Source organism: Marmota monax, unplaced genomic scaffold, assembly GCF_021218885.2.
Source record: "Marmota monax isolate L192 unplaced genomic scaffold, Marmota_monax_Labrador192_F-V1.1 WCK01_AAM20220418_F8-fsc00014, whole genome shotgun sequence".
NCBI classification, from domain to species: Eukaryota; Metazoa; Chordata; class Mammalia; order Rodentia; family Sciuridae; genus Marmota; species Marmota monax.
In genome coordinates, this window is record NW_026695222.1 from 12,888,852 (window position 1) to 12,914,331 (window position 25,480).

Here is a 25,480-nt window from a genome sequence, read left to right on the forward strand (position 1 = left end):
TATACAGTTTGTTGTGATAACTATCGAAGAAGCGGTAGTTTGGTTTTATCTTTGTCTTCACCGGCACTGGGATGAAGATAGGAATTCTGGCAATGATTCTAAGAAAAAAATTATGTAACATTCCAACAGGCACTAAGAAAACAATTTTTTGAACAATTTACATTATGCTGAACAGAATTATTAAATATAATGAGAAGGAAAGGTGAAAGTAAACAAACAGATCTGTTAACCTCCTTATTTGTTCACATATTAAAACAATTTTCAACAGCTGTTTACCCAATCTAAATTAAACCATTAAAATCACGTGAATAAAAAAATTCGGATCCATTTATTCATGAGCGCTCCTCATATATGATATATGGACATACGCACATACAGACATACAACACAAAACAGAAGTGTGCACACATAACATACAACACATAAGACAATAGTAAAGGCCTTGTAGCTTTACCTAGGTGAAATCTCCATTGCAATGCTTAAAAACTCCACAGTAAAAAAATAAAACTGATCAGAAAAACATTAACCTAGGTCTGTATGAGCTCAAAAATAAAATAGAACTTTATGATGTGGAAAAAGGCAAATAATAAAATAAATATTGAAAAAAGCATCCTGGTTAATCACTGTCGCAGATGTAAGAATAGCCAAACTGGAGTTCTGGATATCAGCTGTTATGGATTTGAGTCAAATCATCTTCCTTTTGGCCTGTAGAAATTGTTTTAGTTAATCTCTCTGGAATCCAAATCGGCTGCTGTTCTCCCTGTGGAAAAACACAAACAGAACCCCGACTCCAGACAATCACTGGGTCAGGACCTTTCCATTGTCCTGTTAGAATATCCTTCCAAAGTCCCTTAGGCTTATGTACATTTTTCGGACACATATGCCTTTCCGCAGCACTAAGCCCTGAGGAATCCAAATTTAAAAAGTTTAGAGTAAAAAGGGTTATTTTAAGTTTATCTTTGGGTGACATATACCCCTTTCCAATTCCCTCTTTTTGCTTTAGTAAGTACATTTTAATAGTTTGATGAGCTCTTTCAACTATGCCTTGTCCCTGTGGATTGTATGGAATTCCTGTTATATGAGTAATGCCAAATGATGAGCAAAATTGTTTAAAAGAGGTAGAAGTATAACCAGGACCATTATCTGTTTTTAACTGTTTTGGAACGCCCACAGTGGCAAAATTTTGTAAGCAATGAGCTATAACATCTTTAGTTTTTTCTCCAGAATGAAGGGAGCCCATCAAAAATCCGGAAGAAGTATCAACTGTAACATGCAAATATTTTAATTTTCCAAATTGTGGCAAGTGTGTGACGTCCATCTGCCAAATATGGTCAGGTATCAGTCCTCTAGGATTGACTCCAAGATTAACTTGTGGTAAAAAGGTCACACAATTTTGACATTGTTTTATTATTTGTCTAGCTTGTTCCTTAGTTATTTTAAAACGCTTTTGTAAAGTATTAGCATTGACATGGAACCTTTTATGAAAATGTGTAGCTTCTTCTAGTGTAGAGAAAATATGTATGTCATGTGTAGTTTTATCTGCTAAATCGTTGCCCAAACTAAGGGCTCCAGGCAATCCTGTATGTGCTCTGATATGTCCTATAAAGAATGGATCTTTTCTGTCCCAGATTAGACTTTGTATAGCAGAAAACAAAGAGAAAATAGTAGAGGAAGGGGAAATCCTGCCAGCATCTTCAAGGGATACTATAGCATTAACTATATACTGACTATCAGAAAATAAATTAAATACAGAATCGTTAAACATCACAAAAGCTGGTAAAACTGCATTAAGCTCTACCTTTTGAGCTGATTGTTTGGGTACTAAAAATGTAAAAGTTTGATCAGGGGTAACTACTGCTGCTGTACCATTATTTGACCCATCAGTGAATACATTTGGAGCATTCATGATAGGGGTTTTTCTTGTCATTTTTGGAAAAACTACAGGATGCGAAGACCAAAAAGACAACAAAGGATTAGATGGTAAGTGATTATCAAATGAAACATTAGATTTACACATGATTATTGTCCAAGTATTTAACTCATTAGCCAACTCATCAATTTGATCCATAGTATATGGAGTAATAATTTTATTGGGAGAAATTCCAAACACTCCCTTTGCTGCTTTTATTCCTTTGAGTATTAATTGTCCTACAGCCTCAGGATACCTAGTAAGAATAGTGTTAGGAGAATAAGATAAATGTATCCACAATAATGGACCTTCTTGCCAAAATACTCCTGTAGGAATATTTTTGTTGGTATTACAATAAATAATAAAGGCAAAGTTATATCAATTCTATCCAAATGCATATTTTCCATATATGTCTCAATAATTTTTAATGCCTTTCTTGCTTCAGGCGTTAACATGCGGGGTGAATTTGGATCTGATGGACCTTTTAAGATATCAAATAAAGGTCCCAACTCTCCTGTTGGTATGCCTAGATAAGGCCTTATCCAATTTATGTCTCCTAATAACTTTTGAAAGTCGTTAAGTGATTTGAGTTGATCTATTCGTATTTGAATTTTTGGTGGACGGACCATGGTTGAGGATAATAGAACTCCTAAATAATTAATTGGAAAATTTAATTGTACTTTATCTATTGCTATCTCTAGATTATAATTTTTTAATAAATTTGTAAGTGTGGCATAACATTCTAGCAATGTGTTTTTATCTTTGTGTGCTAACAATACATCATCCATATAGTGAAATATTTGTAGTTTAGGATTTTGATTTCTAAGTGGCTGGATTGCTTTGTTAACATAAATTTGACACATAGTTGGGCTGTTAGCCATCCCTTGAGGGAGTACTTTCCATTCATATCTCTGATCAGGACCTTCATGATTCAGTGCAGGGATAGTAAATGCAAAATGTGGACTATCCTCAGGATGAATTGGAATTGAAAAAAAACAATCTTTAATATCTATAGCTAAAACGTACCAGGTTTTTGGCAAAGCAGACAATTGAGGAATCCCCGATTGAGCAGGTCCCATAATAACCATCTCATTATTAATGGCTCTTAAATCTTGCAATAATCTCCATTTACCAGATTTCTTTTTAATGACAAAAATGGGAGTATTGTAAGGAGATACGGAAGGTTGTATATGTCCCTCCGCTAATTGTTGTTTGACCAGGTCATGGGCTGCTTGTATCTTTTCTTTAGTCAGGGGCCACTGAGGAACCCATACTGGTCTATCTGATTTCCAAGTAATTTTTATTGCCTCAGTGACCCCTTCTGAAAACCCAGTCCATGTCTATTTATTCCCTGATCTATTTGAATTGGTGCTGCTATGCCTTGTTCTCCTAATCTTTTTTCTTTCCTGAAACCTTGTCTAGCCCTAATAGTGGGCGCATTTGGATTGATGTTATTTGTTAATGTCAAACCTAATTGATCTAGGACATCTCGTCCCCATGAATTTATAGGAAGATGATCCAATACATATGGCTGTATAGTTCCTTCACATCCTTCAGGATCCTTCCAATCTAATACCATTGCACTTCTATGGGGATTAGTTGCCACTCCTAGGCCTCAAGCGTTTGAGTGGCTTGTGTAACGGCCAATGTTTTGGCCATTCTTGACGAGATATGATGCTAAGGTCTGCACCTGTATCCAGTAGCCCATTAAATTCATGTCCTTGAATATTTAGTTTTAGCATGGGGCGAGAATCTAAATTTAAAGACAGCATAGCCCAATCTACACCTGTGGAGCCTAATCCCCTGGAACCTCTTTCTATAGTACTACTGGAAAATTTATCATGTAGGCTGGGTATTATTAATAACTGTGCTATTCTATCTCCTGGTGAAATTACTGATATACCCTTTGGAGAACTAGCTATAATTTTTATTTCACCTTCATAATCGGGATCAATTACCCTGGGACTTATCATAAGTCCTTTTAGCATAGAAGAACTGCATCCTAACAATAAGCCTACTGTTCCTTGGGGAAGAGGTCCTTTTACTCCTGTGGGAATGATTTGAACTCCCATCTCTGGAGTTAGTACTGCTCTGGTGGAGGCACAGATGTCCAACCCTGCGCTCCCTCTGGTTCGTCTGATGAGAGATCTGATGGATAATGTGTCCTGGGCACTACCCTGATGGTGTTGCTGGGTTCCTCCATGGTATTTCTGGGTTCCTCCAGTGCCCCGTACATTTGTGGTCGTGGGCCCCGGAGCATTGGGCCCCCCTGTCCGTTTTTTGACAATGGAGCCCGATGCCTTTCTCCACGATATCGTGGGTAAACACTTGGTCCTTGTCTGTTTTTTGATAACGGAATACCCTCTATGGTGGTTTGAGAACGGCATTCATTAGCCCAATGTTTCCCTCTACGGCATCGTGGGCGAATACCCGGTATTCTATTCCTTTGATACCTAGCTTTGTTAAACCCTCCTCCTATGGGGCAACTCCTTTTAAAATGTCCTGTTTGATCACAATTATAGCATTTTTTGGCCTGGCATCTAAAGCCTGTTGTACTGCTGCTAAGACTTGCCCTTGTTCATTAATGTCTCTACATAATTTAATATATGTGTTTAAATCTTCATGTCTCCATGGTCTAATGACCTCTCTGCAACAACGATTTGCTTGGTCATAAGCCAGTTGTTTTATAAATGGCATTGCCTGTTCTGTATCCCCAAAAATTCTGGAAGCTGCTTGAATAAGCCTATCTACAAATTCAGCGTAAGGTTCATTAGTTCCTTGTATTACCTTAGATAATTGACCTTGTAAATCTCCATGCCCCTGTAAAGTTTTCCATGCCCTAACCGCATCTACAGCAATTTGTGCGTATATGTCAGGATCATATTCAATTTGTTGCCGTTGACCCTCATAAGGTCCTTTTCCTAACAACATATCTAGATTTCTTTGAGGGTAACCGGCTGCTGCATTTCGCCTAGCTGTCTCCCTGCAAAATTCCTCATTGGCAACCTTTCATAACAAATATTGTCCTCCATTTAGCACAGATTTACACATACTAGCCCAATCTGCTGGCATCATGTCCAAGTTGGTAATGGATTCAACCATGCTTACAGTGAATGGTGCTTGAGGAACATAGGTTGTTACAGCCTCCTTTAACTGCTTCACTGTTTTGAAATCTAAAGCACGGTGAATTCGCTGCCCTCCTGCCTGCTCAAGTACAGGGCATGCTAATCTTTGAGGTCCTGTCTCAGGATCCCATCTATCAACTACGGGGTTTGAGGGCCACTCAGATATCTCCATTGGGGGAGCTGTTGGTTGAATTACGCCCTCTGGTGATAGAACGGTGTTAGTAGCAGCCTCCTGTTGGAGCTTTTACCCTAATAGCTGTTTCTCCTCTAAGCTTTCTTCCTTTAAATTTTCTTCCTCTGTCCGACTAGCTTGAGAGACCTTCTCTTTTGCTTGATCTAAAATGTCTTTCTCCATGGTCTGAACCTCTAACAATTTACTTAACGATCTTTCAGTTTGTTTTTTACTAATTTCTGATCTGTTATAAAGATAACGCAACCCAATAAGATAACACAAAACAAAACCGAAACAGAATGAAACAAAAACAGAACAAAAAATCGTTGTATCAATTTTCCTATTTTCTTGATATGTGCATTTGTGGTCTATTTCTATCTCTTCCTCAGGGGCGAACAACTTCAAACCTTTAGCCAACCATTTTTCCCAATCTGCCTGAGAAAATTCTAGGGATAGGCAGCTTGAAACAAACACAAAACAAATCAAAACAAGAACACATTGTTTTTTAAAATGGTCACCCATTCTCTCGCCTTCCCTTAGGGGCAAGCAATTTCACTTACCCCGAAGCTTCAGACGTTCCCCGTACAGGCCACCAAATGCCGCAGTCTGGCTGGGCACAAATCACGAGCCACTGAAGCAGGAACAAACTTTATTTTTGAACTGCAGGAAAACACTTCACACAGCTCCAGGGGAATCCTCCCAAACGCCACGTGGCTCGTCCAGGAACCCCCAGCCGGAAATATCTCTCCCGGAAATTCCTCCTCCTGCACTTCCCCAACCAATGGGAACTCTCGGGGAATCCCCGGAAATCCCCACGAGAACTCCAAAATAGTGTGCGAGAACTCAAAAGTTGAGGCAGAGGCGGATAGTAATGCCTCGCCTGTCAATCAATACTGTTGGCAAAATGCCAGGGGCCATACAGACTCGGCTGTGGCTCTCAGCAGAGAGCCAATAAATCAGTTAAGTAAAACAACAGGAGGACCTTGCACAACACCAATATGATAAATTTGCCATAGATAATTAACTCACCCCTCTACATCAGAGGACACAAGAGAGAAAAAGTGTTCTATTGACAAGAGACTCACTTCTTAGGATGAATAGGGAGGAAATCAGCCCCCTGGAATGGAACCTTCCAGAAAAGGCTGCAGAGAAGCTGAGATACCCTTGGAAGGAAGGAAGGAAAGAAGAGGAGAGGGAGGAAGGGAGGTCGGAGGGAAGGAGGGATGGAGGAATGGAGCCTCGGGAAGGAAGGAGGGCAGAAGAGACGAGAAGGAGGGAGGGAGGGAGATTGAAGAGCCCTATCATAAGCCCTTGCATTTGTTCTAGAGGTGCTGACTAGCAAAATAAGCTTCCAAAATAAAAGAATGACCAGAATCCCCTGTGTTTATCACTGATGGGAATCCACAGCAGTGTTCAGCAGTACAGAGGATGCTCTTAAAATACCCTCTCCCTCTCTGGCACAAGAGACTATGAGACAAAATGTCCTGATGACTCCGCAGACCAAAGAGAGACTCCCCTACGCGTGAATTATATCCATCTGCTTCTCTCAGGTATCTGCCACTCTTAATGGTCCAAGAGATGGGACCTCCTGACTTGGCAGTGGTAGATCCAAAACCCATCAGTGAGGGCAAACACACAGGCAAGGCTTTAATGGAAGCCGGCAGAGGCAGGGGAGTTCTCCTAGAGGAGAAGGGGATAAATCAGGTTGGTCCCCATAAATGAAGGGGGGATACTCTTGCCCCTCCCAGGCACACTGTGCCCAGAGTTTTGAGTCTTTCTTTCACTTTCATTTTAAATAAAATTCCTACCTGCTTGCTTAAAAAAAAAAAAAAAAGAGGAGGAGGAGAGCTTCTACCCATGTTCAGGGGATTGCAAGGGTGGGATCTTTCCACTGGTCGGGCATTGTGCACCGTCCTGGCCTTGAAGAGTGGACGGTTAGTCGGTGCCAGGAACTGTTGAATTCTCTCTATGCATGCCACTGTCCCACACTAACATCCTAGCCTGGGATAAGGGGTGGGAGAAAACGCATACCATGCTTTGAACCAGTGATGGGTGAAGGGTAGTCCCCACCATTCTTACCTCGTTTATTCTTGGAGATTTTATGGTAAAGCCATCTGGCTTTCATGATGCACCTCGTGTCTGGTGGATAAGATTGATGAGGGGCCTGGGGAGGGGCGTGCATGCCATACTCCTAGTGGGTAATAGATCATGAATTAAGACCTTGGGAGTGTACCTGCCCTTTGTCCTCATAACAGTCCCTGTCCCTTTAAAGTTCATCTTCTCTTCTTACTATACAGAAATGGCTCGGAGTGGGATTTTAAATCTTTGTGTTAGTGACTAGAATACACTTGTATTTGAATTATTTTTATATTTGAATCAGAGAGCTTCTTGTTCTAAGTAATAACTCCTAAGTTATTGGAACTAAGGACAAAATAGCTTATTATTGTTATCTGTGGTAACACTTTGTTTTCCAGATTCATGAGAAGGACACAGTGGATTTTCTTTGTCATTTATTAATATCACAGAAGATGAATATGAAGATTGCTATATAAGAATAGTAGCCAGGTGCAGGCACACACCTGTAATTCCAGCAGCTCGGGAGGCTGAGGCAGGAGGCTTGTGGGTTCAAAGTGAGACCCTGTCTCTAAATAAATACAAAATAGGGGTGGGGATGTGACTCAGTGATTGAGGGCCCCTGAGTTCAATCCCTGGTACCCCTCCCCCACCCTCCAAAAAAGAATAGTAGACTATGTCTGAGGTTTTACAAAGGAATTTGGCTAAAATAATAAGTGCAATTTATTCAGCTGTGTTTCTGTACAGTAAGTGCTGTACTACAGTAGGGAAGAAAAACTTGGATTGAAACCCCTGTTCTGCTACGTGTCAGCTATATGGGCTTGGATGTGTGATTCAAATTTTATAAGCTTCGTTTTCTTCTATATTAAAAAACCCCAAGCCAGTGCAATGGCACATGCCTGTAATTCCAGCAGCTCGGGAGGCTGAGGCAGGAGGACCACAAGTTCGAGGCCAGTAGCCTGGCTCTGGGGCCAATCCAATATGCATCGCCCATTCTGCAGTGGCTTGGTCCCCCCTCTCAACACTGTTTCCCAGCTCTGGCCTAGGAGAAGAGAAGGTGGTCCCTGAGATCCAGACTTAGAGGCATGACTGACCTCTCCTGCCACTAGAAACTTCCAAATATGACAACCTATGGTGCACAGAGAAAACAATGGGGACAAGCCCTACAGGCTAGTAAAGGCTCAGTGTGTGAACGAAGGGAACCAGGCATTCCTTTACCAGCCATTCCATGTAAAATGTCTCTCAACCGTGGCTAGAGCCTGACAGGGAGGGGAGGGGAGTGTGGGAGAATGAATGCGGGGATAAAGTCCAGCTCCTCCTGAGGTGTGTGTCACTAGGGCTTTTGCACAGCGCCTTTTCATCCACAGTCACCAAAGGACACCCCATAAGGGCAGTCGGGAAAGGAGTCAGGGAGAAACCTTTGAGGTTCCCAGGGAGTGGCCCCCGCCAGACTCTTACAGTAGTTCCACCTTCTGTCTCCACACGTCCAAAGGCAGACTGGGATTAGAGACGCTGCACACTCCTGCTGGACACGCTTCAAGCCAGGGTAGGACAGATGACCTTGGCTGAACCCACCATGCCTGACCCGCAGGACAGGTGAGTAGGAGGCACCTAGGCTGTGAATCCTGTCACCCGAGTCTTGGAGAATGACAACTTGCACCAGCTGTTTAATTGGCCAATGGGTGCCCATTAATGTCCTCCATAAAGGCCGAAAGGTGCACCTCAGAAAGATGTGGGTGCAGAGGAGCTTACCCCTGTGACAATCCCTGAAGAGCTCCCATCTGAGAATCCTGAAAATCAGGATTGGGTCCCATTCTCCCAGTGTTAAAGATTGAATACCCAAGAAATGCTGAGGCAAGAGCAAAGTTTTATTTAAAGATTGGAGAGAGAGAGACTCCTCTGGAAAGGAGGGTGTCCAGAGCTGGTATCTAAGGGAGTAGGGGTGTCCTGCACCTTTCATAGATTTCAGGTTTCCTTTCTTCTCATGTCCCCTCCTCCCATCCTGCCTATGTAGCCAAAAGGCAGGAAGGGAGCAGCCCAAAGGGTGCTCACTAACAGCTCTTAGCTGGGAGGAACAATTCCCTGGAGGCAGGTAACCTTAGCAACAGTTTGGAGGAGGGGGAAGTGCTCTGGAAGTATTAGCATTTTATTTCCTTTTGAATCAGTCCCCATCTTCCTGACCCAATCCTTCATTATCTACACTGACTGTCCTTTTACCCCCATCTCAATGCCATCAGTCCTGATCTATTTTTAATCAATTTCATTTCCTCGGCCAGTGCAGTGATGCATGCCTGTAATCCCAGTGGCTTGGGAGGCTGAGGCAGGAGGATCGCAAAGTTCAAAGCCAGCCTCAGCAACTAAGTGAGACCCTGTCCCAAAATAAAAGAGGGCTCAGTGCCCCTGAGTTCAATCCCTAGTCCAAAAAAAGGTGTTGGCGGGGGGGGACTTCATATGAGCATTGGACATCTGGGCAGTTGCTGCATCTCAGTACAGATTTCTCAGTCAGTCAATGGTAGCAGTTCTAGAGTGAAATTAGTGTCACCTGAAACAGGCCTCCGTAATCACTGCAAGAGAAGCCACACGTATTTGGCTGTTTTCAACTCCAATTGGGATGGGGAAATGGTTTCTTCCCTTCACCAAGACTTACAGTGGGAAGAATCTGACACAGAGGGTTTCAGGCGCTCAGTGGACAATACAATGACTCATGTCAGGATAATAGAAACCCAGTTATTTTCTCATAATATGCAGCTCAAGGGGAGGCAGTTGAGGGATAGGATTTTACGACAATGTCACAAGTTGTGTCTGGGTAGCATGACTTATTACCTAAAGGATCCCAGGTCATACCCCACCCAGCAGAACTAGCTTCAAGACAGAAAGAAGGGGGACGGAGCTCTGCCAAATGCATCATCTTTCCTTTTATTGAAAAGGCAAAAACTTTCCCAGAAATCCTCAATGGACACTAGCACACATCTCTTTAACTAGAATTGTGTCACAAAGCCCACCCTGGAAATTCAGGAAACTGGGAAGCTATTTAGTCGGGTAGATTGCTACCTCCTTCCCCAAACTAGGACTCTGTACAACAAAAAGAAGTGGAGCTAGGATGAGCAATGAGCACTGCCTGCTTCAGTCAGCACTGGGCCTAGAAGGGTAAGAATCAGCCAACGTCTCCCCATCGTCTCCCCAGAGACCATATTATATGATCTCTGTATTAGCCTGCTTTCTGTTGCTCTAACAAAATACCTGAGAATGGGTACTTTATAAAGAGATGAGGTTTATTGAGCTCAGAGTCCAAGATTTGGTGATTGACTTCTTGCTCTTTTTATACCAACCCACTCTCACAGGAACAAACTGGGGCCCATGAGAAGTATATTACTTCCTCCAAGGGCCTCATCCCCAGGGACTGAATTACCTCACATGAGGCCCCACTTCTCACAGGTTTTACCACCTCAACACTGCCACACTGAGGACCCAGCCAACGGCCTATGAACCTTTGGGGGACAAACCACATCACATCGTCACAAGCTCCAACAAAGCCAACATCGTAAGAGGAGGATGTCCCAGTCTACAACATGTGTGTATGTGGGGGTAGGGGAGGGTCCTTGGAAGCAGCCAGAGCCCCCATTCCGGAACCTCTGTGATGTCACACTTGATACTTCTTTCCTTCCCTGCTGTGGTCACGGCACTCTGGGTGCCAATCCAAAAAAAAGGAAACTGGTGGCTCTCATTTCTCTGAGAACAGGAAGCCTAGCCATGCTGTTCTCAAAGGACGTCATGTCCAGCCCAGCCTCCGGTCAGACACTCTGGTTTCTCCCAAGTCTCTTTGCTGCTTCAATGTGGTGCTGCTGGTCACTTTTAGTGGCCTCTTCTTTGCTTTTCCATGAGTCTCCTGTGCAAGGAGTCAGGTTTCTTACAAAGAGATAGAAGGAGAATAGACAGTGACGTGCATGTGCAGAGGGAGTGACAGCGAGAGAGAAGCCCATGCGCCAGCACAGACGTCTAGGGTGCCTGGTGCATTTAGGGAATTGCCGGTGGCTGGTAATGCTGGTGACATTTGGTGGCGTCTCCGTGGTCTGTCTCTAGCCTGGATATTTAAATCTGCCCTTAAGGTCTGTGAGTCCTACCTGAGGTGAGCCAGGCCTTGTGGGGAGCTCTGGTTGCCCCAGACTAGAACTGAGTCTGGCTCTGGTGTCAGATGCAGATGGCTGGCCCAGAACAGGGAGGGGGCCTCTCCCATGGTGACCGGCCTTCTGTTTCTCATCATCTTCTGCAGTCTGGTTTCTCTCAATTTGTCAGACCCTGGTATCTTACATCGAGGTAAGGCCTCAGACCCCGGGAGGAGGAGGGGGCACCCAAAGGGCTGATGCCTTCAGGGGTGATTTCTAAAGTGCTAACCCACCTATGGCTCAGGATCCCTTCTCTCCATGTCGTCATTACTTAGACTGGGGGCACTTCATGTCCCAAGCCACTGAGGTGTGAAAAAACAGAATCCTGGACGTTTTCCAGTTGCTTTAGAAGGGAGGACGGGGCAGGCTGGTGAGAGAGGTCAGCAGGCTCTTCCAAACCATGCAGTTCACTCTTCCTCCTTCCCATTCACACACGATTTCAAGCACTGATCACTATTGTGAAGGGTGGAGCTCCTCTGGCTGGAAACCCCCTTCTCTTTGACTGCCCCCCATCAGAGTGGTCAGCTTGCTCAAAGGGACCAGGATTCCCCTGCCCAGCTCCTCCCTGACCTTCCTGTTGCCCAGTGATGCTATGGGGCTGCCCAGAGCATCAGAGTGATGGAAAGACCTCCTGCCAATGCCAAACCTCTTCCCATGCCAGGCTCCTTCAAACAGGACCCCAAGACACCATATGTGGCACGGATGTACTGCAGGGCTTTCCAAATGCCATGGTACCCAAAATGCTATTTCCACTACCCACTCTGGACCTTCCACTGTCCCTCATGCAACATCTGTGTGGAGGTGAGTAGTACTCCTCCCTGTCCATTCACCAACCCATCACCAGGTACATGGCCAGGACCAGGAACCTCACATCATAGGCGGGGGCCAGGGGTGGGTTTGAGACCATCTTCCCAGACTGCTAAAAGTGACTCTCAGCCACTCTTGGTCACTTACATATGTTATCGCCTCTGTGTCTGCACCTGTCCTGAGAGACTGGCCTTGATTGCACAGGTGCTGACTTGCAAAGGGCATCACATCCGTGCAGAGCCTAGTAGAGTCAGGGGGAGAAAAGCCAGCACCTGCCCCATCCCCTGGCTTGCTGATACTATATGCCCAGACCCTTAGGCTGGCTGCTGCCCCGTTCTGGAGATCTTTGCTTGTCCGCCTCTGGGTGTCCAAGTTAGAGGGTTTCCTGGGTTCTGAGTGCTCTTCTCACATGTGCACACCCTGCACAGGTTTCCAGGTGCAGAAGGCTGGCTGGGCAAGGGTGTTCTTTTCATCTTTATCCAGTATCTGAGAAAATAGAGGCCCAGAGTTATTCCATCTCCTCCAAGTGACACCAGGCAGGTCTTGTCTCTAAAGACCTCACTCATAACAGGGTGGGGGGGACCTGATGAGCCATGGAGTCCTGTGCTCTAACAATGGAAATGCCAGGTTCTCCCTGAGATGGGAGCCTGTGTGTAGGGCCAAGAGCAGGCGGCCTAGAGGGCCGGGTTGGGGAAGGCCTCAGTATTTGGAGGTGATGGAGGCCAGGCCAGATAGAGCCTTGAGGCCTGCTTCCTCTCCCCTAGGAGTCTGACCATCCCTGCAAGTGGGTCAATAACTGCATCTGTCATTGTAACTTCCGCATCTTCCCGGCTGTGGCTCGTGTCCCTTTGCCTCTATGCGGGTGCCCTGCTGGTTACCTGCATGATATTCCTCCTGCGCACAAGACACACGTCCTTCTCCCTGGACAAAACCATGACGTATCCACACAGTCCCAAGGGTCCGCAATGGGACCAGCCCCGGTTGTGGAGAGGATGGGGCGGGGTAACTGAGGGCAGGGTTGACGTGGGCGTGGCTAGAGGGAGAAGTCACTTGGGAGGACCTGTGAAGGACAAGTCAAAAGCACCAAGTGGAGTCAGAGAGATGGGCAAGGTAGGACGGACGGTGGAGTTAAAAATCTACCGGAGCCACGGAGTGGGACGCCAGCGCGGCCGAGTGAGGTTTCTCTTGGGTGTACTGGGCTAACGGTCAGTTCAGGGAGGAAGAGTCTATGGGCGGGGCTGTTTGGGGGCGGGGCTATGAGGGCGGAGCCAGACTGTGGGCGGGGCCAGGGAGGTGGGGGCGGGTCGAGGGGCGGGGCCACGGAGAAATTGGCCCTTGGGTTTGGCTTCTTTGCCAGGGCGCGTGAGGGCTGTATCCACCTCGGGCCTCCTGCTGCGGCTCACTCGGCTGCTGCAGATCCAGGCAGCACCGGTGAGCACTGCCCAGCGCCCCTCTGAGGGCCAGGTACCCTGGGCCGCAATACCCAGCTGTGCAGAGGCAACTTGCACTTCAGCGACTCCACTCTGCGTTTTCTGCACTGCCCTTCGCCCTGAGGGTTCCGCATTCCTTAGTCCTCCCAGACCCACCTCTTAAGCTGCAGCTCAGCTCTCTCCTCCCCCTGGAGCTCCGTGGTCATCCTCCCACAGGATGCATCGCCTAGAGAGCCCACTGGGGCTAGGCTGCGTGTTATTTGAAGGATGGGTATGGAGGTGAGTAAGTATAGCCCGCACTTGTGCCACCTGCAATCAGAATACCGCCCGCAGAGACCCAGGAACACTCTGAGAGGGGATCGGTCCTGAGTGGTGTAGCAGACTGGAAGAAACAAGAGTTTGGACAGGCCCGCACTGTAGATTAGGACCAGCCACACTACCAGGCTGTTAATGGAATGATGAGGAAAGGGCTCTAATGCAAACACAAGGTGGCATGGGCAATGAAGTTGACCCCATGGGGTCAACATTAAAAAGGCCCAGAAAGTCAAGCGTGGAATTCAGTTTTGATGAAGTGGAAACCTGGGAGCCATGGTAGGATTTTTTTTAAGTCGATTATTGAGGAATCATTGACAAACAGTAAATCCAATCTTTTTAGTCTACAGTTAGGGATTTTGACAAATGGATACCATCGTACGTTCTCCATCATGATCAAGGTTAGATCAGTTTTATTACCCCAGAAAATTCTTTTGTTCATCTTTTTTGTTGTCACTTTCTCTCCCTATGTCCTTCTGATTTTTTTATTTTCCAGGATCACATATAAATGGAGCCCTTCCGTTTTAGTCTGGCTTCATTTCATTTAGCACAATGCATCTGAGATTCATCCATGTTGTTGCTCATATCGGTGGTTTATCTCTTTTTCTGTCTTTTTTTTTTTTTTTTTGCTGTGTAGTATTGTATGGATGCCCTACAGATATATATATATATATATATATATATATATATATATATATATATATATATATTCACCAACTGAAGGATTTTTATGTTATATCTAGTTTTGGGTAGTATTTTTGTTTGTTTTGTTTTGTTGTACCAGAGATTGAACCCAGGGATGCTTAACCACTGAGTTGTATTCCCAGCATCCCCCACCCCATCCCCTTTATTTTTTTTATGATTTTTTTTGAGACAGGGTCTCACTAATTAGCTTCAGGCCTTGCTAAGTTGCTGAGGCTGACTTTGAACTTGCAATCCTCTTGCCTCGGCCTCCCAAGCCACTGAGATTACAGGCATGGGCCACTGTGCCCAGCTAGTTTGGGGCAGTTATAAATAAAACTGCTACAAACATTGGTGTACAGGCATGTGAACCTAAGTTTTCATTTCTGTTGGGTAAATTCTTAGGGGTGGCATTGCTGAGTCATAAGGTAACCATGTGTGGAGCTTTATAGGAAATTGCCAAATTTGTCTTCCAAAACAACTGTACCATTTCTAATTTCTACCAGCAATGTATGAGAATTCCTGTTGTTCTATATCCTCACCAATATTTGACACTGTCATTTTTTGTTTTTTAATTGTATCCTAATAAATGAGTAGTGGTATCTCATTAAGGCTCCAGTTTGTGTATTCATAATGAGCAATGTTGTTGAACATATTTTTTAAAATACTTTTTAGTTTTAGTTGTACACAATACCTTTATTTTGCTTATTTTTATGTGGCACTGAGGATCGAACCCAGGGCCTCGCACGTGCTAGGCGGGCACTCTACTGCTGAGCCGCAACCCCAGCCCCAACGTTGAGCATATTTTAATGTTTTCTTGGCCATTGGTATGTCTTTGGTTAAAGTGTTTGCTCCAATCTTTTGCCCATTAAAAAAAAGCGGGGGGATTGTTTTATTGAGTTTTAAGAGTTCTCTATCAGATCTGTGAATTGAGAATCTCTTCTTGCGATCCATGGCTTGTCTCCTCCTTTTCTTCCCAGCACCTTCCAGAGAGCAGGAGTTCTAAGTGTTGCTGTTTTACCAGTTCTGGGGATTGAATCCGGGTGCTCCCCGGCTGAGTGCTGTTGTTCACGCTACATGGAAATTCATGTCCTCTGCAAAGAACACTTTTGATACTTTCTTTCCAATCTTTGTGTCTTTATTTCTTTCTTCTTAGTGTTGAATAGGAATGATAAGAGTGGGCATCTTTGCCATGGGATTCCTTTAGTACAACAATAACTTGACTAAAGGCTCTTTCAGGAAGACTGTTGGGCAGCATCAATGGGGGAGGGGGAGGGGAGGCTGCTGAACAGACAGAGGAGCCTCTCTGCTCATCACCTCCCACCCTTTCAGTCACTGCCATATCTGGTTCTCTCCCACCTGGGACTCCTCTGCTTGGCCCTTCTTCCTCAGCCCTGTGGTTGCCTGTCTTCTCCTCTCTCCAGCTTCACTCCATCACTGAGTTTGCCTGGCAGCCTTTTCCCTTCCTCTGTCCTGTGGTTCTTCCAGCCCCAGGTCAGGCCATAGGCCACTGCCCTTCCTCCCATGCTCAGAATGAGGCCCTCCACATCCAGGATCCAAGATGTGGTCTGCCTTCTGGGATTCACCAGACAGGGCTCCTTTCCGTTACTTGCAGCAGCCACGACAGGCATTGATTCCTTGCTCCAACTTTCATTCCCTCCCTACTCCGTTCCCTGACTGCAACTCCTCCTGGAGTCACTTGCTTGGTGGCTGGTGGCAAGGACTCTGGAACCAGACCACATAAGTCCAAATCACAGCTCCACAAATTACCAGCAGGGGGACATTGTGTGTGCTACTTAGCCACCTGGTTGCTCAGTGCCCTATCTGTGAAACAGAGAAGCGTGAGTGAATTCTCAAAAGACACATAGAACAGTGGCTGGTACCAGAAAGTGCCCTATGGGCTGCTCTTACACTCACTACCTTTCCTTCCCGGGGTCATCTACACATTTGTGCCTCATCCTCAAAGCCAAGCAACCCCCACCCTTAATGTCCCAAGCCCCCACTCCACCTGTTGTACCCTCTGTGCCTTATTCCCTGAAAGAGCTGACCATGCTCACTAGCCCCACCCTTCACTTCCTGGCCCACTCAACCCAGCCCCTGCCCTTACTGTCACGATGATGCTCTCATTGCTGGCCAAAGCCAACAGACATTCTTCAGACTACTCTCTCCAGACTAGACACAGCCTCTGAAACCGGAAGTAGCTGGAATCGCCCTCTTCAGGGTCTTAGCACTTAAGGCTCTGGGCCTCTTCTCTGCATGTGCCTGGGTGCTGTGGGCTGGGTTGTCTACCCTCTTCTGTCTGTGCCACCCTGGCCACTGCCCATGGTGCTCAAGGCCTCGTGTTGCAGCTGCCCTCACCACCCTGAAAGTAGGCTGGCCGGGCTGTTTACAGTGCTTTCAACCCCAGTGCGGTACTGGATTTTAACTTTTTGTATTGAACCCAGGGGCACTGTAGCACTGAGCTACATCCCCAGGGTTTTCAAACAGGGTCTCACTAAGTTGCTGAGGCTGATCTCGAACTTGCAATCCTTCTGCCTCAGTGTCCCAGGTCGCAGGGATTTCGGGAGTGCACCACCATACCCGGCTTGACTGAGGCATCTTTGATGCCCTGAAATATTTCCGGCTGGGAGTGTATCTGTGTGGTTGATCGTTGCTGCGCATGTGCAAGGCCCTGGGTCTTCCATCCCCAGCACACAGAGAAATCTGAGTAAATGAGTGAACCAACAAACAAAAGAATCAACATTTGGGGGATAGAAGAAAAAAGAGAGGAACAGAGAGAAGCCTGGTGCCCTGATCCCCTGGGATAAGGGGAAGAAGGAGAGGCAACAGGAACTTGGGCAGAAGATGGGGCAATTGATTTGGGTTGGCCCCATGGAGTGTGAGCGCGTTGAGACGCAGACTTGCAGCAGGAGCCCAGGAGTGGAGCCAGTGAGAGAGGCTGGTCTGGGTGCCTCAGAGCTGTTGGATTCTATTCGTGTCGGATAGAGATCCACGTGGGGAGAGGAAGGTATTCAAATGTACTGCTCAGTTCTTAAAAATTTATTAATTATCATACCTTAAAGCATTTTTCTATAACTTACATATAATCAACCTTTTCTATACTTTATACATATCTAACCAAAAATTTTTCCTGTAAATTTAAAAATTCTGTAAATTTTTTAATACTCTGCCATTAATTAATTTATTTTTTTCTGATACCAGAGATTGAACCCAAGGGTGCTTCACCATTGAAGCTGCAGCCCTAAACCTTGTGATGTTTTGTTTTGAGAGAGGGTCTCACTAAGTTGCTAAGGGCCTTGCTAAGTTGCTGAAGCTGGACTTGAACTTGTGATCCTCCTGCCTTAGCCTCCCAAGTCACTGGGACTACAGGCGTGCACCACTGCACCTGGTAGGATACTAGTTTCTTAAGTGCTGTAGCACCTTAAAGGAGGCAGAACCTTGCTGCAGTCAGGCTGCAGCAAAGTAGCTGGGGGGTGATGAACAACTTCTGTAGATTGATACAGCAGGAGTGGAAGCCGTTTATTGCAGGACAGGAGCGGTATTTATACATTCCATATAGCTTATCTAATTAGCATAAACTAGATACATCAGTCAACCAATAAGGAATCTCCACATTTAATGGCTCGCTGGTGTTACTTCATAAACCATTCCCTCTGGCAAAATGCCAGGCGCCATCCAGACTTGTTTACAGACTCTAACATTTCTCTAGCAAAATGCCAGGAGCCATCCTGACTTGTTTACAGACTCTAACATTTCTCCCTTTTGTTTGATTTAAATAACGACCATAGTGGTTTTTACAGAAACACCATAAATAATGAAAAGTATTTAGTAATAGCCTTTTGCTGCAACTTTTTTCCTGATAATCCTTCCTCTTCTGAACTTTCTTTTTCTTTCTGACTAGAGTTCCTGGGCTCTTATCAACACATGCCCTAATTGCTCTTGGTTCCACTGGGGTGCCTCTTTCCCTTATCAATTTACTCTTTACCCCTTCCATATTTTCATCACAAAGACAATACAATACACTGAGACAAAACAAGACACAAACATACTGTATTAATCTCCCTCGAAATGGTCATTTTTCTTTTCGCCCTATCTGCCTAGGGACGAGCAGATTTGCTCTTGTCCTATCTATGGACGGGCAGCTTTTTTCGTCATTTACCCCCGAGTGTCTCAGGGCTCCCCGTACAGGCCACCATCTCTTCAGCTGAGAAACAGACGAAACTTCAGATCAAGCTAGCTGCCTGCAGAACTTACCTGGACTATGATTTTAGCTAGCTGCCTACAGAACTTACCTGGACTGTGATTCACCTGGACTGTGAGTTAATCTATTGAGACACTGCTTTATCTGGACTGAGACAACAAACTGTAATCTACAACAAATAGTAACTCGGTATCTTTACTAACGGTGTCATTGCTGGTATAATTTTTCCAAGGGCTTCTTGCATGGAGCCATCAATTGGCTTGGTATTTTGGCATTTTGTATCCTCCCCTTCTGCTTGTAGCAGATTATTTATGGTGTTTATGTAAAAACCGCTATGGTCGTTATTTAAATTAAACAAAAGGGGAAAATATTAGAGTCTGTAAACAAGTCAGAATGGCGCCTGGAAAATGTTAGAGTCTGTAAACAAGTCTGGATGGCGCCTGGCAAAATGCCAGAGGGAATAATTTGTGAAGTAACTCCAGCGAGCCATTAAATGTGAAGATTCCTTATTGGTTGACTGATGTATCTAGTTTATGCTAATTAAGATAAGCTGTGTGGAATGTATAAATACCTCTGTTGTCCTACAATAAATGGCTCCCACTCCTGCTGTATCAATCTACACAAGTTGTTCGTCACCCCCCGGTTATTTTGCTGCAGCTGGACTGCAGCAGAACCTCATAGAGTCCAATGGTTCATGTTGCTTTTTGGACATGGTGGCATATACCAGCGCTGTCCTGATGTGGAATACTAGTTCCTTCTGGTGGAGAATAGGGTTGAAGATCAAGGTTTTCATGCATGGACCCTGGGAGAGTTGTGGGTGGACAGAGGTGCTGCTGGGCCACTTCCCATCATTACAGAATGTTTGCTAGCTAAAGCTCTTGAAGTTGTGCTGAGACTCATCTTGGTCTGGGAGGAGGAGGGGATGAGGATGGAGTGGGGGGAAGGAGAAAGTGGCATAAGGGAGGGGAGAGGCCAGTCAGTGTCCAGGGGAGGACTTGACCTTTGAGCTTGACCTTTACTGCTTTGAAGGTCTTCAGCCCAGATTTTCCTGGACCATGTGATTTTTGACTAGGAAAATATGATTGGGCATCCCCACTGCCACTGTCCTCCCAGGTAGGGAAATTCAATTAAGGCACATTTTTAGAAAAAAAAAAATGTGGGAAAGTGAAGTGGGAGAGGGGTGGTGACACTGTCTTTGGAGCAGCTGAACAGCACAAGGAAGCTCTTGGGAGGTGTCAGGCAGGACATGGCAGGAGGACGTGTGTGGCCAATGGAGACAGAGCAGGGGTGTTGCACAGGGAGGGACAAGGTGATGAGGAGCCCTGAGAAGGCAGGGCGGAGGGGTGCCAGGTCAGCACTCATCTGGGGAGAGCTGCTCACAAGTGGGTGGCTGGAGCTCACTCTTCCTGGGAGCCTGGGGAGACAGGAGGCCCTGGGTCACTCTAGGGCTTCCCTGCCCCAGGAGTCTTGCTCCAGGCCTGGGTTGAGCCCTGGCTTAGCTGACCAACTTAAGCAGGGTCCCTGGAAGATGGCCTTGCGCAGTCCTGCTCATTCTGAGCTCCTCTTCCCATGCCCACCTCCTCTAGGGGACAGCCTTCAGGGGGACAACCCCTTCAACCAGGGCTGTGCCAGGACCCAAGTGAGTTGGTAAAGCAGAGGCTCAAGTGGTGGACCCTGGGGCTGGTGGGTGGGGCGAAGCTGGATCCTCTTCCCTGGTCCCTTCCCCAGCTCCCGGGCCCTGACACTCACTGTTCCTTTCCTTTGGGGTTTTCTCCAGTGCACTCTGGGAGCCTCTGGAAACTTCCCTCTGCCTTGCTAGGTTCTTACCCCGAGAAATGAGGTAGAGGGAAACCGCAGCCTGGCTGAGAGCCCTGGGGTCTGTGCTCCAAGCTGAGGGGTGAGGGGGTGGCCAGGGACACCAGGCCAAGGTGGGTAGTGACCCCTTGCATTTGGCCTGTCACTCCCCAGGTGAATGGCTATAGAGAGGAAGGAGCAAAGTGGGATCCCATGCAGGGGCTGCACTCACCAAGGTACTCCCCCACACACCGCCCCCCAGACCTTCCTGGCCCAGGTCTCAAACTATGGGTTTCAACACAGGTGGGGAGGGCCCCCCAAGGAGTGGCCAGGCTGCGGCTTCCTAGGAGGTGAGGAGTAGCGGGGTACATTAGGAGAGGGGTGTCTGAGGGGGTGCATTAGGAGAGGGGTGTCCGTGGGTTGCACACATGTTGGGGAAGCTCCTAGGGTTGGGCTGGCCCTGAGGCTGGAGCCCTTGGAGCTTAAGGAGAGGGATTATGGACCTGGAGGGTGCAGGGTCCAGGACCCAGGACTTCAGAGTACACCCCCGTGTCCTGGATAGACAAAGAGAAAAGACGGCACCGCTAACTTACTGTTGGCCTTGGGCCAGTCCCTTACCTTCCTGAGCCTCAATTTCCTCAGCTATTAATGAGGACTAGACGAGTCCAGTAGTTTATAATGTTTTAAAGGAGATTCTTTTTTTAATTTTTTAATGGAAATTTTCACTTGAAGTCCCATGTGAAGCATACAGAGTGGAGCATTAGGAGTGCAGTGGGGGAGTAACCCCAGGGCCCCCCAGGGCCCCAGCAGTGACTTGTGGTACCACCCCTGTCCTTTGTCCTGCCTCCAGGGGCCCAGGGACTTGACTGGGAGCTGCATGGTGGAGGTCAGGGAGAGCCCGGGTGGCCTAACGGTGTTTAGCTTCTGATCAGCCCCGTGCTGCAGCGGGAGGCCCCCAGAGGAGGCTCAGCCTCCCATCTACCCCTTCCCACCCAGTGATGGGAATGCAAGCCCCCCATGCCTGTTATGTACTCTTAAGTACTCATAAATATTTTTTGCTGCTTCCTACGGCTGCTGTGCCTGTCTGTTCTGTATTCAGAGAAGCATGTTTCCTGGGAGTGTGGGGAGGCTCCGGGGGGCTGGGACCAATGCCTCCTGGAAGGGAGGAGCCTCGCTCTCTGGAGACCCACAGTGTCTGGCTCTTTGACCTTAAGAAAGACACTTAGCATTTCTGTCATCTTTAAAATGTGGCAACAGTAATAATCACAGCAACTGACCTGGCTGGCTTCCTGGCCAGAGCTGGAGAGGAGAGGAGAGAAAACCCCAGCCTGGATAACACCAAGTGCACCTCAAACTATTCCATAAAATAGAAAGGGAACTTACTTATTATTAGTTCTAATTTTGCTTGTACACGTGTGTGTATTCTTTAGGATTCTCGTGTGTGTTTGTGTGTGTGTGTGTGTGTGTGTGTGTAAGAGAGAGGGAGGGAGGGAGAGGGAGGGATGGAGAGATTGTGTGTGCTACTGGGGAATCAAATCAAAGCCAGGGCCTTAGGCATGGTAGGCAAGCACTCTACCACTGAGCTACCACCCTAGCCCTTTTTTACTTTGGGACATGATCTCACTAATTGACCAGGCTGGCCTCCAACTTGGGATCCTCCTGTCTCAGCCTCTCACATAGCCTCCCAAGTTGGTACACAAGTTCACTGCCATAACTAGCTTAGGGTTTTCTATATGTAAGATCTTGCCATCTGCAGATAAATAGTTTTTCTTTTTCTTTCTCAAGTGAACACTTTAAAATTTCTTTTTCTTGCTTAATTTCTGTGGTTATAATTTTTAATAAATATGATGTTAGTTTTATTTTTTTTAATAAATGCCCTTTAACAGGTCAAGAGAGTTTCCTTTTATCTTTGTTCTATGAGTGTGTATATTTTCCTTTTTTAATCATGGAAAGGTATTAATTTTATCAAATGCTTTTTCTGCATCAAATGATCATGTTGATTTTTTTCCTTCATTATTAATGTGGTATGCTACATGATTGACCTTATTCCAAGCTTTAGTGTTTAATAATTAACAGCATCAGGGCTGGGTTGTGGCTCAGTGGTAGATCGCTTGCCTAGCAGGTGTGAGGCACTGGGTTCAATTCTTAGCACCACATAAAAATATATAAAATAAAGATCTGTTGATGAATAAAAAATATTTTTAAAATAATAATAATTAATAGCATGACTGTTCAGATCCAAGATAATACTATGTTCAAGAAACTGAGGGGGAGGGATCATTCTACAAATTAGCTACATAGTATGTGATAAGAATGCTCACTATAGTATAAAACCTTCTACACATAGTAGCCAGCTGCAAGAAACCACTCTTTTTTTTTTTTTGTAATATTTATTTATTTATTTATTTATTTTGAGAGAGAGAGAGAATTATTTTGAGAGAGAGAGAGAGAATTTTTTTTAATATTTATTTATTCATTGTAGTTTTCGGCGGACACAACATCTTTGTTGGTATGTGGTGCTGAGGATCGAACCCGGGCCCCACGCATGCCAGGCAAGCACGCTACCACTTGAGCCACATCCCCAGCCCAAGAAAGCTCAGAAAATGGTGCTCCAGATGTTGGTGTTTCAATTTGCAGTCCCACCAGCAATGGATGAGTGGGACCTTTTTTCCCACATCCTCGGTAACATTTATTGTTACTCTTATTCTCGATAATTGAGTAGGCAGTGTTAAATCAAAATTTATGCACACACACACACATACAGATATAACAGTAGGGCAGATCATGGGATCACCAAAGGCCAGACTAGCCAAGGGTCCATGAAGGAAGGCCTTTTCTAAGCCCTTGAAGGAGAATAGATTTCAGAGGAACAGTGGAGAAGGGGAGTGTGTAAGAAAGTGTGCCCAGGCTGGGGGAACACAGGCTGGGGGACACGTGTGAAGGAAGAGTAGAGGCAGGAAAGCTCAGGAGCCGTCTAAAAACAACGAAGAGGCTGCCTGGCAGAGCTGCCGCTCCCTGTATCATGTAGAGAGGGGAAACTATGTAGAAATAAGATTTTTAAGATCTTGAGTGCAAATGGAAGAAACTCAGACTTGGGTTTGGGTCAAAATCGGGGACCTGGAGGAGTCAAAGAAAAAGGCAGGGCTGTGCACCCCGGTTCCACTTAAGCTGATCTGTTTGATATACTGAGTTTCATGTAGGTTTTTGGTCTTAAAAAGTTTTCTGCTCCTCTGATTATTTTCTGTACAGAGCAGGAAACCTTCCTTATCTGATACATTATATGCACGCATTGAGTTATACCACCATTTCCTATAAATAAATAAAAATAGTGTGTGTCAATTAAAATTCATTAAAAGGTAAAAAGGCAGCTTTATAATTTTCAAAAAAGTTTGTAAACCACTTATTCAGGAAATAGCAGGTTTGGGAAACACAGAGCCATTTTTGTCTTGGAGTTTTTGAGCACTGATTCTTAGAATTAGAGGTTGTTGTATCTGGTATGCATCCAAAGAATCTCCTCTGAACAAGCTTTGCCTTCTCTCCTAGAACACTTCTAGAAATGGAAAATCAGTACATGTCCACATAGGACCCTCCACCATTGGGCCCCTCTAATGTTTAAGAAGGGGTTTCTGTTGGGCCAGAATTTCCCTTTCTGTCACATCTACTCATCATCCTCATTTCTGTCCTTTAACAACTACAGAGAATGAGTCCAAAAGCAATTCAGTGTCACATGCTTGAAGACAAAGTCTGTTTGGTCTTTTCTTCTTCAGATTAATCATCCCACGTTGTTCTCCCCACTTTCAAAGTAGAGCAGCTTGTTCTCTTGTCATTCTGATGGCCCCTCGACATGCCCCATTTATCCTTCTCTTCCTTTCTGAAACCAGAGAGATGGCTTCCAAGTAAACACCTAAAAGGAGGTGTGTTCAAAACAATGCCTCGTTGATTGTCTATCTAGAGCTTCTTTCAAATCAGAAAAGAAACATCAGAAGTCATGAAAAGCACAAAGACAAAATTTCCAGAAATTAGGAGAAAATGTAAGAAAACTGGAGAATCAGCTGGGGAGTCCAATATCTGAAAAATGAGAACTCCAGAAATGGGGAACTGGGAAAACAAGAGCAGGGATTGTCCAAGAAATAAGCCAGGGAAAAAAATAGCCCTAGAATTGAAAGACATCAGTGTCTGGAGGGAGAGGACGCACTGTGTGCTCAGAAAAACTAATTTAAATAACTCCACGTGGAATGTTTAAAACTCAGAGACAAAGAGAACATCTTAAACGTTTACATAGAAAAATAACAGGTCACACACAAGAAGAACCGTGACATCAGAAATTGAAAAACAATGGGTAATGCCTTCAAAAGATTATTTCCAATATGGAATGATCAACCAGACCAGTCAGTGTGAAGTTCATACCTAGAAATCAGACATCTTCAGGAAGCCCCCAGGAAAGGCACTACCCAAAGACTGGAGTAAGTCAAGAAAGAATGAGGATTAAAGAAAGCAGGGCATTGGTCTCAGAAGGAAATCAAAGAGATCCACAAAAGGTTATAAATGGGACTCAGGATAACACCTTTAAATTTTAATTTTAACTTAAAGGTCCAAATGCCCAGGGGGCCAGGTATCTGGGAAGATAAAATTGGTAAAATACCTCATGATTCTGAATATAGTCAAGGGGGCGAAATACACTATATCCTAATTTTTCATAGCGGGTTCAATAAAAAAATAAGCAAAACTGAAAAATTAAGAAGCAACAATATAATCATATTAATTAATGCTATTGGAAAAGATGGAATGATGATGGAAGAGATGAAATTCAAAG

At 45.4% G+C, this 25,480-nt stretch overlaps 1 pseudogene; it reads left to right on the forward strand.

Moving 5' to 3' along the window:
* Positions 1–8,855: 8,855 nt before the first annotated feature.
* On the forward strand, positions 8,856–13,452 carry LOC131423764 (palmitoyltransferase ZDHHC19-like; annotated as a pseudogene).
* Positions 13,453–25,480: the final 12,028 nt, after the last annotated feature.